The sequence below is a fragment of the Monomorium pharaonis genome, chromosome 7, assembly GCF_013373865.1.
Source record: "Monomorium pharaonis isolate MP-MQ-018 chromosome 7, ASM1337386v2, whole genome shotgun sequence".
NCBI classification, from domain to species: Eukaryota; Metazoa; Arthropoda; class Insecta; order Hymenoptera; family Formicidae; genus Monomorium; species Monomorium pharaonis.
Window position 1 is genome coordinate 17,876,590 of NC_050473.1, and position 12,505 is coordinate 17,889,094.

Sequence of the window (12,505 nt, forward strand, 5' to 3'; positions counted from 1 at the left end):
ACTTCACGACTATTGTCGTCTGTTTGAACGCGGTGCAATTTACGAAATGAAAAGCAATCTAAATGAAAATAACTCGTCTCATTTTACTTCTAATCAGTGACAAACAATTGTTAAATTAATCCGACAATATAAAACTTCCGAAATCCGTTATTATGCAGAAACAAGTGCAGATTCAAATTTTGCTTTGGAACAAATAAAAGCTTCGTGTCGTAAAAGAATAAAATGACAGATTATTTCAAGTCCGGAAAGTAAATTGCATCACTCTTGTTTCGTCCTTTTTTAAAACGTGCATTGTTTCCGACGGAGCAACAAGTGACGAGTAAAAGAAATAAATTGTCCACCGTTATTACCAAGCGCGTCATACAAATGTTAACTCGATGGACGAAAGTCAAATGAATGCGTCATTAAACTCGTATACAGTCGTGCAAATTTCGAGCGTCAACTGCCAGACGGTTGCCAACTGTTAGAACGACGAAAGTTGACGTGTCAAACGGTGAGGTAGAAAATTTCGCGAAGGCGCACGATGATACGGCGACGGAGGTTCGGCGGTAAAAAGTTTATTAACGGCATGCGACAGGAAGGTTTTCCGAAATTACACGTCGCGTAAATATAGTAAGCACGTGCATGGTAATCTTGTTATTATCACTAGATTAATGACGACACGCGACTGCGTGCCATTGTTCTTTGCGCAGCAAGTACGCTGGAGTTCTGAGAGATCAAACACAATGTAGCTACGACAAGCCTTTCAAGAAAACAAAACATGCAGGTTTATCATATAATCCTATATGTACCAATGCTCTTATAGAATATTTACTGAAATTTTTGTAAAACATGTTCCTAAAAATTCCAGGAAATTTTCCAGGGATTTTATTGAAAAAACTCCAGGTAAGATTAGCGCATTTTTTAATGCAGCTTTAAATTTATTTCATTATACCTTTTAATGTTCTTTCATCATACAATCACAAAGAAAAGTCACTTGAATTTTGAATATTAAATAATTAATCTTTGTTCGTCCTTTCTTTGAAATTATTTATATTTGTCCTCCACGTTGTTGCACTTATCTCGTTCTTTCACTTTTCATTGTTCAATAAAAATAAAAAACATTATCTATTCTTACGTAGAATAATAGATAGAGCAACGCTTTTATTGCGAGGTGCCTATCCCCGTGATACAACTTGCTTTTAGAAGAAAAATTTTAAATATTTCGTTAAAGGTTCTATCTTGAAAAAGCAAGAAAGTTCCTCACCGGAAAGAATAAAGCATGTTGCGATGCTTCTTAAGCACGTCGTTATCGTCCTAGTAGCGTGCTCGGTACAACTTTTGTTTTGTCCTGCAAGGGAATTTTTCAAAAGACGGAAAAACAAGCGAGATAAAAAACTGCGAAAAAGAGTGCTTGTTTAGAAATTCAATCTTTATATTTCTGCCATAATGGCTGCTTTCTATCATGTAAACTGTATGCAAAAAAAACCTTAATCTAAAACTAACATTTTTAATGATACAATTTCACATAGTTTCAGTTTAACGTTGTTAAAGTAAAATCCGCCAAAAACATATAATTATTGCTTTTTTTTTTTAAAAAAAAAGTGCAAAATAGTTATTGGAATTACTAATAAAATATGAGAAAAAAGAAAAGAACGAATAAAAAGTCAATTCCTATTCTTATATTGTGCCAAATATGTATACCGAGAAAAAAAGGACAAAATATTCAGAGATAAACGTCACTTATGACATTTTCTCCGATATTTATTGGTTATAAAAAAATTGACTGATGGAATATACATAAAATATATCTCACTCTTTTAATACGTAATTCATTTGCTGGGAATAAAATAATTCATCTCTCTTGACTGATGTAATACAAATTTTTAAGCGTAAAATAAACAAGAATTAGACTCGAAAGAATCATTATATTCCACAAATAAACTTCAAAATATCTTTTTCTCAGTATAACAAGTTGACAAACATCATCACAAATATTTCTACATTTTACACAAAATTATTCTGTGAAATATTTGATATTTTTATCTTTTAATATACAATATTCCTACATTAAATCGTGGTCCTGTCCAAACGTTTCCCAGCAAGCAATTCATCGATGTATCACGCCGCGCGTACGTTATTCCACAACGTTGAAAAGTTCTCCGCGATTTTTCTTAAACTGGAGCTCCGAGGTGGAAAATATGTATTCTCCCGGTAAACGCTGACGTAACAAACGTCGCGAATTAAACGGCCGAACGAAATTGTTTCGCTTAAAGTTTAAGCGCAAAAACTCGATTCTCCGCTGCCACGGTAGCAGGCAGCGGACATCTATCTCCCGGGAGAGGGAGATGAAAAACCCTTAAACGAGTTCGTTCCCTCGTAAAGTTTCTCGCGCGAGTCGCCGGGCGAGATCTCCCGCCAAAAGTTTTCTCGCCCGAGCTTCGGGCGGCGCCATCCCTTACTTGTCCGAACGCCACGTTGCACTTGCATACCAATGGAATCGGTTATACTAAGTACACCCCACTGAAGCGCAATGATAAAGAGAGTAATATGACTATCGTGACGTATACGCTCGTTTCATTGCGCGGTCGCTTCGTCAAAGTCTTAACATCTATTTTCCTACCTTCACATTCACACTTATCGTAACGACGTGCACATATTTTTGCGCGTACCATAAACACAAGCGTCAATCCAAGCGATAAAGCATTATTTTTATAACAATGTCGTATTTATATAAAACAAAATATAACGGAGCTATCGTTTCAGCGCTGAGGACACGTAACGGCTCGCAATAAGAATTATATTTCTAATTAGCATTTCGTGCAGCACATTTTTCCGTCGCATTTTAACGAAGCAATTAACGTAAATTAACCGCCGTACGCGTGACTGTTGTAGTACAATGTCCAAAATGAAAGTAACCGGTAACCTGAGGCCCGAAGAACGATGAGAACACGACGATAGAACAAATTTTGCCATCGCGGGACATATTATTCCGACGGTTCAACAAACTCGGTGGGTGTAACGAGAGAATCTCGTTTATTCGACGAGAATAATGATTAGCATCAATATTGTCGACCGGCACGCACGCACCACCTACCCGACTGTAAACATTGAGAGAAAACTCGATGGAGTCGGACACGCTACTCCCATTCTCGACTCCAATTTCTTCTTGTTTCTTGAAAAAGTTTCAATGGGAAAAGCTGCGTTTTCTTCTAATGCGGAAATATCGATTGGCTGCCTGCGCGACCGACTTTACGAGTACATATTTTTCCGATGCGTTATTATTTAAAAAGGATGTTGTGTGTGTGTGTGTGTGTGTGTGTGTATGACCGCTTCACGTCCAATATAAAATATAAGTAATTCATCGTTGGACATGAATTAATTAAAATAATTAACGCTGTAATTAATAATAATAAAAATCCCTCGAAAACTCAACACAATGATGTAATATTGGAAAATTTTAATACAATGAAGAATATCGTTTGAAATTGAGAAAAAATTTTGATGTCAAAACATACATTTCCGTGAAATATATTTCATTTTTCTTCTTAATTAAAAATTTTGTTTTACTATGTAAAAAAAAACCTTTGTCGGTGTATACAGAGTAGCTAAATAATCTCTCAATTTCGTTTCTACGTCTCTTCAATTATCGAAAAAGTCCAGTATGGTCTCCCATATGCAAATGAAAATTTTACATGAGAAATATAACAAATTGTAATTGAGGTCTCCCTTATTACCCGCGAAAGTGGCTCGTAACACGTTCGATTGGCACCTAGGAGGTCTGCATTGCAGATCCTCTTCCAGCTAACTATAACACTATCCTCATAGTGCAATGCACGGCCGGCGAAGTCACGTGTCTATAACGTCACGGGCGTCTTAATTTCATGCATTGGGAACAGAGATCGATGGCTCTGAGGGGAGGTTTCAGGGTGGAGGCTACTATCCTCATAAAGCCGGTTACGGTTTGTTTCCGCGTATACCCGTCGCTTAAACCGGGAGCTTTACACCGCCCGAGGGAGCGCGCAAAGTTTCCAAGTAACAGACGCGACTCGATAACGTATTCTCGATTCAGCGGAAATGTCACACTTCGCTTTATGATGTTATTGCAGGCCGTATTGTCCGTTGGCTCTGCGAGGCTTTAACGCGCGAAAGTATGCATAAATTAATACACGCGGAATGGACTGCCATTTACGTGTGCCGTTTTAAAAGAGTAAAATCGCACAATCCTATTTCCGCGACGGCGATGGGAAAAAAAAATTATTTCCACACGTACAATTTAATTCCAACAATTTACCGTGTCACGAAATATTTCGAGGAAATATAGGACGCCCTTTGGAATTGTTAACGATTATGACATCGCATGCGCGGACCACCAAAGCACTTAAATTAAGTAGGAAATTGTTCCGTTTAAAGAGTGTAATATAGAGCCTCGAGCAATTCCTCGTAATTAGAAACGAAACATTTCGCGGGGAGAGAGAAGCGAGAGGGCACCCACCTTCGCGGGGGTGTCAATGACCGAAACGCGTCTATATTAAGAGCAGCCGGTTCACCGAGACCTAAGGTCAGTTTTCATTTCGCCAGATCCTCGTTGGAAACGTTGATAAATAAAGGATTGCGTCCCCGGACACGTTGCTACAAAGCCGCCCTTTCGCAACGCGTATACCTTATTATCGGATTACGGATTGTGACCCTCGCAGGGTCACGAAAGCTTCGGGCGCGGATATTGTTCGAGCGCAAAGGAGCGATTTTATCCATTAACCCGGCCACAAAGGGAAAGACAGTCGCACGGCTCGTTGGGTGGTGCCGGCGTTAGTAAGCGAAGTAAGCGGACGGGGAGACGGGAGACGTCGGAATTTCGAGAAACGGCAGTTTCCCCGACTGTGCTCTCTCTTCACAAAAGGCGAGGTGAATCTCGTTTCTCTCCCCCGTAGCCGGCGATGCGTGTAAGCTCGCAGTCGCAACATTCCGAGTCTCCTGGATCTCTTCCCCGGCACTTTGGGATTCATCCTCGAGTGCCCGCCGCCGTCGAGAGTGCGAGCGCGAGGGCGGAAAAAGAGGCGAGCGTGCGCGCGCGAGGAGGGGGGAGGGAGGGGGGGATGGGGGAGAGAAAAAAAACAAAAGGAAAGAAAGGAAGAAAGCGAGCGAGGCAAAGGGAGTTAAAGCGAAGAGAGAAAGGAGGCGTCGAGCGAGACGTCGGGCGCGAAGGCGGCGACGCAGAAGTGCCGCGGAATGGAGTGCAAGATGGTGCACGTCCATCCCATCCACCCAACCCTCCTTTCTTCGTTCTTCTCCCCCTTCTCCTCCTCCTCCTCCTCCTCCTCTCCGACTCTTCTTTCGACCGGTTCCTCCTCGTCGCTCCTTCGCGCGCTTTCAAGGCGGCAGCAGCCACGCATCGATCGCGAGATGAAAAGTGCTACGTTACCGCTGCGGCCGGTTGAATCGAGAGAGGGCTGAGTGCATTTTCCATCCGTCACCACTCTACCGACTACACCACCACCATCGCCGCCGTCCGATTTTTCGTCTTATCCCATCTCTCCCGCCGTCTCTTCTCCCTCCGCCCTCGCGGTTTTGTTCTGTACACGCGTCGCGCGAGGCGCATTGCAAAGTGCACAAGTGCTTTCTACCATCGCACACATGCACGCGATCCCTTTGCCACCTCCGGAATCGTTAACGATACGACTTTCTGCCCCGCTAGCTTTTCCTCTCGCGTCTGAGTGTATTCGTTATACTCGTGATACCGTTCGGAAGTTGCCCGGGAAAGGGTGTTTCTCGCGAGACGATGTCAAACGTGATACAACGTCGTATACGACACTTCCGCTAAATATGGCTCTCACATGCTGGAACTTTGTCGTTAACCCTTTTGTGCCTGACCTTTTTAAAACTAATTAGTATCCTATTCGCGTCTTGCGAAGAAGATTTTTAGGTTCGTTGATTATGAATCCGTAGTCAAAATTTCAAGATTCTAAATAAGTTTCAAATTCTGGAATTGAGTACGCCATTTTAATATTAAATAACGTTTTTTTTTTCTTCACATGGTTCTTATATCGATAAAAAACGTATGCATTTTTTACTTTTACTTCATCTTATGAACATTTGACGAGGACGCGTGCAAGAGATGAAACTCGGTTTAAAAAAATATTGAATTTTTCGTGAAGACTCTTAATCTTCATATTTAAAATGAGCATGAAAAAAAGTCGCTATCTTTAGTTTTATAAATTTTTTAACGGATTGGAACCTATATCCCGCCAGACACAAAAGAATAAAAAATATAAATGTAAACTAAAATAAATTAAAACTATAACCAAATAAAACGGAACGTAAGACCGATGGAACATTTTCGATGTTAAAAATCAAATTACCGAATTCCTCGTAGTAACGTCTCGGTTTCTATATTAGGCAGACTTTTAAATGTTTAAAGCGTATAAAAAGATAAAAAAAACAAATCCAGGTAAGAAAGTAAAACTCCACTGTACTTGTAACAATAAACTCATCCGACAGATTTATCGCTAGAACAAGATGCGACATAAATATTTCTCTCGTTCGCTTTGAATTCTTCGTGCTTTTCGTTCTCTTCTTTTTTTTTTTCAGTGACCACGTACGTTCGCATTTGTGTTAGAGGGCCACGTTTTCCCGGCGTGGAAAGAAGCGGCGATTGTACATTCCCTTTTAACGACTCCTTTCTCGTTGCCATCACTGTTTCCTGCGTAACGTGCGTCAAGCTCTCGTTGCTCTTGCACCGAATGCATTTTCTTTGTGCCAACAAAATCCATTTCAACGATTCTCGGACAGAAATTTATTCGTTTAATGAAACCCGCGCTGGTCCAGATTAATCGCGAATTCTTAGCGAGTTCTAAAATTCTTTCGATAAAAGATTAGTTTCCCAAACTATGCCCGCAAAAATCCCGAAGCCTCCAATTACATACAGGGCACCGTTCTATCCTATAGACTACGAAATATGCTTTGCAATCTGATTTTGCAAACAATGTTAACAATGTTACTCACCTAACAAAGGGACGAAAGTCAAACTGGACGAGGCTAGCACGAATCTGGAACAATACAGATATATGTTATTATTAGTAGCGACAGAGTTTGTCGCGTAATTGTAACTAACTTCGACTTTAACTAAGCGAATAATTAGCCACCGTTTCCCGAAAGTTACTGTACGTCGAAACAGTGAAGTGTAATGTAATGAAAGCGTTTCATTGTGTAAACAGATCTGTAAATTCTACGATTCTACGAATTGCATTGTTTCACAATTCTGTAGTATTTCTAGAAAAGAAAAGTCAATCTTTTGAAACTAATACTCGTAATTGCAACAGAATTAATACAGGGATTCCCAAAGCATGAGTCGCGAGCTAATTTCTAATGGATCGCAAATTTGTTTTTGCATTCAATTTTAAATTCAATTTTAAAATAAGTTAATTACAATTATTAAATTTCTTATGAAAATAATCCGCGTTGATATAATGTCTAAAAGGTTATCAACAGAAAGAGAAATAATCTTCACATCTTCATTTTCTTCACATCTTCATACCTCATATATTTTAAGAAAAAGAGAGACGTAGATTTATAAAATTACATTTGAAAAAAGTTGAAAAGTAGAAGAAGTAAAGTAGTATAAATAATTTACTCTCTCTTTCCTCGCTTTTTCATAATCCTTAAAGCTAGATGGGTCGCGGATATTTTAAAAAATAGATCGCGGTTCACATAAGTGTAGCAAAGCCTGAAATAATATTCTAAGATGAAAATATTTTTGTACGTTTTTTAAACTTTCCTGCTTTGCTTTATTTTTCAATTATATATAAACCGCGCATTATCTTTTGAATATAGTGACCGATTTATATATCACTGACTTTTTCTGCCAAAGCAGATATGTAAGGGTTTGCATAAGAAATTAGGAGGGTCAAAATACAAAATAATGAAGATTGGCAGCAGCGGTATGGACTACGTCGCGTTACGCAAACGCAGATTATCACATATCGGTTAAGCTGGTTTTCATGACAGGGAATGTACATTAGTAGGACATCTTCATGTCTCTCACGAGAAGTGAAACTCGTACGTGCCCGCGAAACGAAAAGTTTCCGGATGGAAATGTCGCAGTTTAATTGAATGCTAGAATGTGGAGGACATGTTTCTCATGTAGGTAACCAGCACTAAAATTAAATTCCTATCGTCGCTAGTTTCGTGCAATCGGAAGATGTTCTACTCGGAGTTAGATGTTTACGCGTAAACTATAAATAACTTACATTATATGTAAAGTAAATCATGTAAATTATTTTATTATCTAAGTAAACAATAATCTATAAATCAAGATTCATATTTCACTGATAATAAATATTAAAAATTATACTTTATTTTATTTCAAACATTACCTATATATTTTTATTTGATTATATTAAAGTCAGATATATTAATAATCTTATATTATAACATAATTCCTTTTTTCTATTTGTGTTATTTAATTCATAATAATTTATATTGTACTTGTACTATCTATAATAAAAATAAATTCGGAGAAACAAAGTATAAACAATACGTAAATAATATAAATCGTAATCTCGAAATTTATTGGCTTCATTTGATTATACGTGCTTTTAAGTTTGAAAAATAAAAATATTTTATCGTAAACTGACGACAAAAGCTTTTTACAACATAAAGGAAATATGCTTTCTGTACACGAGAAAAATATTTTCTTTGTTCTTGGAATAAAACATATTACAAAAAGTAAAATATCGAAATATTATTATAGTAACGATTAATATTATAGTAATATCGAAATGCAATATTATCATGTTTCGCTGCAATTGCAAAGTAAAATTATAATTTCAGTTTCCTTTTTTATTCATTAAGAGAAACAGATACACCAGTGAGGGAATTGTCACATGTTAGTTTTTTAATGAATAAAAATGTAACGTAGCGCTGTCGCGTTTCGCAGGGACAGGGATACATGTATTAATCTCATGAATAAAATCTTGTTTATCACATTATTCAACCTGCCAACGAACGTAGCAAAGCGCACAACATTTTTCAGAAGCAGTACTAAAAATTTCATCGCGTGGAAGAGAACGGAGAGAAGGCGCGCCAGAGAAAACGTGAAAATAAATTTCTATGGCCAATCTCGTAACGCGCTAGAGGATTCAGGATTACTAAGGTTTTGTTCCGCCGTTAATCCTTTTTCGTCGTATTTCGTTTCAGTTAATTCCTGTTGGTGCTCCCCGCGTGACATCATTTATTAAACTCCGAGAGGCGGATTTGCCTAGCGGGCGCGCGCGCGTGAGTTTGATGGTAAAATAAAAAATCCAATCCTTGCATTTTGCAGATACACGCCGGGATGGATAACAACGAACTCTTATCGGTTTCACGTGCTCACTTTGATATCATTTTCGAGTGACGCTCGAACGTCGCATTTATTTAACATGTCGGGGGGGGGTAACAAAAACTATTTTATCCGCGCGATCACGCACAAACATTTCGCGTTTTTCTGTGTGCCTTGAAATTATTTCGTTTAAGCTTTAATTTAATTTACATTGGTTTAATATTCGACTTTAATATCAACAGAATAATACAATTATATGAGCATAAAGAATTATACAAATAAAAAATAAAGGTTATCTTTTGTACATAAAAAAAAATTTATAATAAAATTTAAAATAGATATTAAATTATATTTAAACTACGCAAAGTTCATAATGCGCTACTCGTGAAGATCCGCCCGTCAAATATTAAGAGTCAGCATTCTTATCAGCGCCATAGTGTATTTATCCGAGATTGCAAAAGCGATCATGCAGCGGATATCAATTTGTATGACAAAGCCACCCGACGGCGATTCGTATCGCCGTATAAATCTTCCCGCCGGCGCGGAAGAGCGAAATTTCATAAGGGAGAAACGTGCGGATCGAACTGCTGCAAAACAAATTGATTTTTCGCGGCCGGGTATAAACGCGAGAAAAAGGAAGGGGGGAGGGAAGGCGGTGTGTCCACGTTCAATTCAGGTATTTCGCAAGCGGTACAGTCGCGCGGTACGTACAGACATTTCCATTTCCGTGTGGGATGTGTGCGTATATATGCATAAAACACGAAAATATCCGCGCGCCGAGTGCAACACGGCGAACGCGCGACGATCGCTCGTAATTTCATATCGTCCATTTTTAGATAGGCGACGCAAACGCGGATATAACGGCCGATTTTCAAATTAAATGTTATTAAATTTGCGCGGCGGGTGACAGTGTAAAAAGAAAAATTTATGGAAACATCCATTCCGCGGCATCATAAGAGATGCGTGCAACAAGTCTTGTCACAATGCTGAAAAAAAAAAGTCTAATATATTGGAACATAAATTCGTTATGGGGTAATCGTAAAATACTAGTGCGCGTTGGCAGAGGAGATAATTGTTAATTTTAAAAATAATTTTAATGTGACCATTAAAATCCATGTTTCCCGCAAGTTTCATTTTCTGCACGGGGTGCGCGCGAGACGAAGCATCTTTTAGTGAAGAATCTCTTCGGAGATGCGTTTCCGATTATGAAATGAGATGTGGTAACAGAAAATGACAAGCTCCGCAGCGAAGTCGAAAGTCCCTGTCACGGTTTACCCGTTTCAGTGCGCCGCGCAGCGCAAGACAAAAATTCAGGGGACACGAATTGAAGTGCGAGGGGCAAAAAAAAAACCCTCGGAGAAAAAGAAGAAGTGCTCGCGCGGCGAGCGGCGGACATATTTCTCTCTGCTCTTCGCAGAGAAGAGTTCGGTAATCTGCCACCTGTTAGGCTTAAAAGTGTCGGACGAGTCGTTAAAGGGGTCCAGCGCTGGAAACCAGCCGCCGAAAAAATGGCCGAGTACGTGTCGCCCGGAGAAACGCGGAGGGGGGGAGGGGACGAAAGGGGGGGACGTCCCGCGATATATTTGCAGGCGAAAAACCGGCGCGGCGCCGGGGTGAATAACGGCGCCGCGCCCGGAACGAGTCGCCGGAATTTATTGGCGCGATTTTTCGGCGAAACGAAAACTGCCCGCTTTATTTCGCGCAGTAACAAAGCTCGAAGGCACGCGCGAATTGAATCAAATGGTAATTGAAAAAAAAAAAGAGAGGAAAAAGGGAGACGGAGAAAGAGGAAAAAAGGGGGCACAAACGTAAGTATCGCACGGCCTTTGAACTCAATAAAGCGCCCAGAATTTCCGTTAGGAAATGGCAGCCGACCGACCCCGAGTCGATATTCACTTGAACGTGTTTCTCTCCGCGAAAACTGGAAGAAAAAAGAAACGCGACGATCCCGCGGACGTTGAAGCATCAAGCCCGCGGGGCGAACGAGCAACTCTTTCGCCTCTCGGCGGCGTCATGTTCGTGTCGAAGCTCGTTTCTATAATAATCCAGCAATTTCCAACGGAACACGCTCGGGCGTCCCGCTATTGTTCTCGCTCGTATTTCACATCGGCGGCGAAGACGGAAATAATTTCATTTTTCTGCGGTCCACTGACGGCAGCCGATTTAACGGGTCAAATGGACACGCGCGTGACATGCCGCCGTGTCAGGAATGAAATTGCCCGCGCTGCCGCCGGCACGGCGCTCTGCTGGCTCTTCTGGAATTTTTATCGAAGGATCCCTTGGCAAAGGCCATCCGACGCCGCGCGGACACGAATTATTGCCACTGCGGAATTTTCATCCCGGTCTAACCTACTGGGAGGAGCGGCGGCGGCAGCTGCCCCCGCCTCGGATAATTTCCATTCCACGATTTGCTTAATTCCACCCCCGCTCATTCTCTCCTCCGGCCGGTAATCTTCGCGAAATTAAGAAAACCGTATTATCTCCGCCGGCGAAGGTCGATCGCCAAGAGATTACGGATGCCATAACTCGCCGTATAATATACATACTGAAAATTATATTACCGGAGCTATCGGCGATCTTTTTTTTTTTTCAAATAAAAGAATTTATTAACGGCACGACAACTGGTATTTTTTCTTTTTTTTTTTTTAGAGAGAGTGATGCAATATGCCAAATTTAAATTGGGACACTACAATATAAATCAAATTTTTGATAACAGTCACATGTTTCAATTTTTGCGATCTAATTGAACGAATCCTTTTTTTTCATGCGAGCAGTGAGTTTTCATTCCATAACAGTAGTGGTGTGTTGTTTAATTCAGTGTTTAATTAATGATTTGAATATCGAGTCGTATCTATATATTAAAAAAAAATATTCACAAAAATCCACGCGCAACACCGTGATAAAATACTGCCGCATAATTATTATATGTTAATAACCGTGTATAATTATATATCAATAATAATTGAGTTGTTCTAGCAAAGTAATATTAATCCCAAGATACAAGAAGTTTTCTCCAGTTAACGACACATTACGTCACTTTATACATAAACTTCCACAGACTTTTACTTCTACAGAATTTTAATTCTGTTACAAAGTCATTAAAGTAGGATGTTAAAAAGTCGAGAGAAAAAACATATTCGTCGGGCAAAATTTTCGCCCGAAGTAGAAAAGGCAGAAATCAAGAATCATTTCTTCAACCCGGAAGAATAA

General features: G+C 39.8%; 1 protein-coding gene across 1 annotated transcript in view; it reads right to left on the reverse strand.

Annotated features, from left to right (window-relative positions):
- The window catches only part of LOC105830666 (RNA binding protein fox-1 homolog 2), a 284,616-nt gene that overhangs the window by 226,157 nt on the left and 45,954 nt on the right, over nt 1-12,505 (reverse strand). Inside the window, exon 2 of the mRNA XM_036290412.1 lies at nt 6,982-7,025. The gene's annotated coding sequence lies outside the window, so the exon portion shown is untranslated. The remainder of the gene's footprint in view (nt 1-6,981; nt 7,026-12,505) is intronic.